Source organism: Nelumbo nucifera, chromosome 1, assembly GCF_055504915.1.
Source record: "Nelumbo nucifera cultivar China Antique chromosome 1, China Antique-T2T, whole genome shotgun sequence".
Taxonomy (NCBI): Eukaryota; Viridiplantae; Streptophyta; class Magnoliopsida; order Proteales; family Nelumbonaceae; genus Nelumbo; species Nelumbo nucifera.
In genome coordinates, this window is record NC_142649.1 from 16,917,955 (window position 1) to 16,923,304 (window position 5,350).

General features: G+C 43.5%; 1 pseudogene; it reads right to left on the reverse strand.

Moving 5' to 3' along the window:
- Positions 1-261: 261 nt before the first annotated feature.
- On the reverse strand, positions 262-1,152 carry LOC148802950 (senescence-specific cysteine protease SAG12 pseudogene; annotated as a pseudogene).
- Between the last annotated feature and the right edge of the window lie 4,198 nt (positions 1,153-5,350).

The following is a 5,350-nucleotide window of genomic DNA, read 5'->3' on the forward strand; positions in this document are numbered from 1 at the left end:
GTATATGTATATATGTACATATACATCTATATATTAATATTTTTAAAAATATGGTTGAATCGTTTCTAATAGGATTGTAAATTTTATTTGTTTAAATAAAACTAAAAACAAAAACAAAATGGTTAACATTATAAAAAATCACGGGGAATGGGTATCCCCATGGGGATGGGGTTCCCCATTGGGACGGGGATAGGAAGTTTCATGAGGAAGGCTCCCCATCCCTGCCCCACCTTGTTGCCATTCATATATATATACTAGTAATTATGCACATGCCTTGCATGTAAGATTGGAATCCGGAGTGAACAAATTCATTATCACACACAAATGGTCGATTCGCATATATCCCTTATCTCCCCACTGAGTGCCCCACGAATTCTTGAGTAGCCAGTACTTCATGCCCTCTTCACTTGTACCATAACCAACCACTGTAACAGCATGGTTTAAATCAGTTCCACATTCCCCTGTAAAAACACCAGTTGAGTAGAAGAGGAAGTCGTTGGAACTAGCGCCTATGGCGACAGAAACTGGTTGCATTGCTACTGCCTTCAATAACTCATTCTCCATCAAATGATGGGACGTCCACATATCCACTGATACTTGCTGCATGGGATGCTGATTTCTCTGTGTCGCACATTCCCTGCACTCCTCTGAAAGGGTAGTTTTCTTCGCTGTTAATGCCTCCAGTTTGTTGGATATATTGGAAAGCAGTATCCATAAAACCACCGTCACAGCCATTATTTTCAGTGTTGCAGTCTACCAGCTGTTGCTCAGATAGAGAAATTTGTTGGCCTTTCTTGATTTGGATAATCCCTTCAATTGCTGCCACTGCCGAGAATACCCAACAACATCCTATATATATTGAATTGATTGCTTTGTTAGTGAATTGTACGTATTGTAATGCTATTTACCCTAGTTGCACTTGCACCCCAAGTTGAAAGAATCTATGCGCTCGGCATTGTTCTTGAATATGTTGAAGCGTTTCTCCTTCTCTACATTGTCTTGGTATACAACTCCATGGCGAGCCATCCATTGCTCAAACCTCTCCAACATAGATGCTTGTTGGAGAGTGCGGGCATTGGCTTGAGAAGTAGAAGCTCCTAAAATGATGATCAATAGCGAGGCCATGGCACAGGTTATGAGTTGGCACGCCATTGTCGTCTGAAGTAGCTGATAACTATATATATATATATGATGATGAATAAGAGGAGAACAAATTAAAGGCTATGTAATTGAGGATCCATGTCCAATTCCTTTGGTGGTTTTCATTTATATAGAGTTTGCATGCATGTGCACTTCCCCAAGGAAACTATGTTAATTTCCTTGCCGTGTAGGGGGTGTTTGACTTATAACATTTATCATTTATATAGACAGCATTCCTTATCATTCCAATCAATCCAGTAGTGCAGGGTGACTAAAAATTTTCTTGAAGTAATTGGAGAGTCTAATTTAAACTATATATAGCATTGATTAAGAACTTTCTTCATACGAGAGTGTGGCAAGAATTACCTGCGCAAATTGGGGGATAACATCGTATCAAAGAAGAAAAAAAAAATGGCCAGGGGTCATATTTTCTTGCACTTTGGAAACGGAACCGTGACAAAAGCTACTTAATTTGCTTATTCTTATACAGTTATACTTGCATTCGGTCAGTCACAAATGTCCATTTACATGTGTAAGACATAAATCATATAAAACAGATGTGAGTATGTGACTGACAAAGGCTATTAGAATAAAAGTAAGTATTTGAGATGGTCTAGAGTTGGAGAATAAGGTTGTGATTGATGTTTCCACTTTCTTCTTCAATCATTTTCGGTTGACCCATTTGTTCCTCCAAGTTGTAGGACAATGGTTTAACAATCCGATTGAACAGGTTGACCCTTCAATCATTTTCGGTTGACCCATTTGTTCCTCCAGGTTGTAGGTCAATGGTTCAACAATCCGAGTTGAACAGGTTGACCCGTGATGTCGTCACATATATAAGTTAAGAAAACTACAAACTGAGACTAATGCTGATGAGGTTCCTCGGCTTTTGCATTCAATTAATTGGAGAGTCCAACTTGAAACCGTAACATTCATTAAGAACTTTCCTGATCATGTCATATGAGAGAGTGGCATCTATTACATGCGCAAATTGGAGAACATATTTTCTAGCATAGGGGACGCAATCATGACCAATGCTACTCTTTCCTAGACCACAAACTATTCAATGTTTAATGAGTTCGAATCTATTTTTTTCTAGTCTTGTACTTCCATTCACTCTCTGACAAGTGTCCATTTACACGTATATAAACACTCGTATAGATGAAAATACACATGTATTGATAAGTGATCGATGAGGGATGGTCTAACCGTTCAGTTATGAAGAGCCACGTGATTAGCCCGAACCGTTTAATGACACCTCAGTGCCATATGGAGGCAGGTCGCACCTGCCAGGTCAGCCCAAGCCAACCAGCTTGACCTGCATCTCGACTAATGGAAGACCAGCAGATTGCTCCACAGCGATGTGGAGCACATCACCTCGGGAGAACGAGCCAGTGACTTTGGATGCCAACTTGACCTCCCTGACCGGGTTGCCAATGACTTGAGTAGTCGACCGACCTCTGGGTTACCGACATACATGATGCATTGTTTTTATCTGATGAGTACGCCTATCGGTTCCTAAACAAATGGCGGAACGTTGTCCATGCCTTCTCAAGGTACTCGTGATCCATTGCATTTTATCTCTCTAGTTCCTATAGTCTCCCTTCGCTTTCTTACTCACTAAACTCGACTAACTCAAGCATTGGAGTGACTACCTCAAGTCAAAACCCCCAGGTACTCTAATATCTTTCTTCTTGTAGATTGGTTTGTCAATCTCAACACCACTCGTCCGAGTTGTCCTCTAGTAGGGAAGTTAGGCGATTCGACCACCATCAATTGAAACCATATGTGGGAACCAAAATGAAAAAGCCAATTCAACCTCTCACCACATTAGTCATAACCCAGCATGTCTTCCCCAAAGAACAACCAAAATGAAGGAACCTCCATTGGGGGGCAAACGTAAGTAGTCGAGCCATCGGCGTTCCTACCAGTGTAGATCATTTACAGTTTCAAGAGTTGATGTTGTATGTCTGAAGCATTGACCTGCGCATGTAGTCCTGGAAGCAGCACTTCACTGCTCTTGGGCCAATGCAGCCCAGATGTCATTGCAGACGCAGCCACCACCCAAGAACCAGAATGTCAACAAGTCAGTAACCCCACCGGATGACAAATGTTGTCTTCTCAACGCCTCAAAGAACCTTGCTAGGAGTTGGACTTCCTAAGCACAAGACACCACTTATGCCCCTAACGTGGAAATTAGTAGGGCAACCACCTTGGTCAGGTTGGACAACATGGCCTCGGCATTGGGGTCCAAGCAAAACAGGCGTAGGAGGCACCCAAGGCATAATCCCATCAAGAGCCGACTCGGTCCTTAGGTGGATGGTCGTCAGACAAGCCCGCCTAAAGAACAAGAAGTCAGTCTGTCAAACACCTCGACTGCTCCTTAATTCATTCGGGCTTTGCCCCTTTCGGCCAAGATCCTTGCTGAGCCCGGGCCTAATAATTTTTTAGCCTCGAACCTAGAGACTTAGGACTAAATGACTTACATCGTTGACCACATCAACAAATTGTAGGCTTTGATGTAGCTGCATGAAGAAAATGAGGCAAGAAAGTGCCTCGCCTTCCCAACCATATTCCGCCAGGCTACCCAAATGTGGTACTCAAGCTTGGCCCGGGCACCACTAAGACCTAGGACCAGATTGTCAACCTGTTTACGACACACTTTGCTACCTACCGATGTCACTCGAAGACATCCAACTACCTAATTACGGTATACCAGTGTTCTGTATATCCAGAACCATGACCCCACTATACAGATGACTGCAACAATCCACGACGTCTGAGACCCCCACCTGAGAAGGTTGCTTGTGAAGAACCTCACAAAGGATAAAGGGAAGTTCCTTAAGCATTACCAAAAATATATGAGCATCGAGGAAATGCTTCATGCACACGAAAAGCTTGTCGGAGCCGGCAAGAGAAAGGAACGTGATAATGGCCAAGGCAAAAGAATTAGCAAGCACAGTTGTAGAAGCAACAGGTCGCCTAGGTGCTCCAAGTCACTGAAATGCTGATTCAAGTCATCCCTTGCCACTCCAGGTCATTGACAAGACGCTTTAGGACTCCCCCCATTGGCGGTTGACCTGGAAATAGAGTTGTTCACGGGCCGGGTTTTGGACCTGACTTTACACTATGTCGTGCTCGGGCTTCGGGCCGGGCTCATTCAAATTTTGGCAAAAGCTAGGCCCGAGCCTGGCCCATGAACAGGTCTACCTGGAACTGCTCCCAAAGCTCGGCGTGGATAGAGCTCACCCATTGGAAGATGTCATCCTCGTGTTGATCTTAGATATTGAGCCCAAGAAGACAATCCAGATTGGGCCACAACTAGATGAACCTCCACGCTTCTAAATTAGTAAGTTTTTTACATTCAAATATTGATGTATTTTCCTGGTTGCGTGTCGGCATGCCTAGCATAGACCCCTTTGTTATTACGCATAAATTTAATGTAGTTCCCTTGGTTATACCTATAAAGTAGAGGAAAAGGAAATTCACCCGAAAGCGGTGTAGGAAAATTGACAAGGAGGTTGGGAAGGTCCTCAAATGTGAAGTGGCATATGTGTGTCGGCTATACAGACCTGAAACAAGCTTGACCAAAGTATATCTTCCCACTCTCAAGGATAGATAGACTAGTTGATTGCACCTCGGGATTCAAGCTGTAGAGATTCATGGACGTCTATTCTGGTTTCTAGATGATCTAGATGGATCCAGCAGACCAAGAGAAAACAACTTTTGTAATCTAGATGGATCCAGAAGATCTAGATAGATCAAGCATAGTTGTAGAGGCAACAGGTCGCCTAGGTGCTCCAAGTCACTGAAATGCCGATTAAAGTCATCCCTTGCCGCTCCAGGTCGTTGACAAGACGCTTTGGGACTCCCCCTATAATGTACAAAAACTACACACCATTGAACGCGAGGAGGGGGAAGATCTTAATGAATATTAAATCATTCAATTGCTTGAAGTGGTCAAATCACTTGAAGGGAAATTCGGAGAATAGGAATCCGGACCAGTATTGCCACTATCACAAGGAGAGGGGGGGGGGCATTTGTGGAAATTCATTAAGGAGGACCAAGCTGCTGAGGAACCCACAAAGAGACCAGCCCCAACAGAATGAATGGGCACTCATCGGGATGATCAACAAGTGCACAGGTGGGTCAATAGTAGAGGCTAAGGACACAACTTGAGCAATGATAAAGTGAAGCCCTCCAAGAGAAT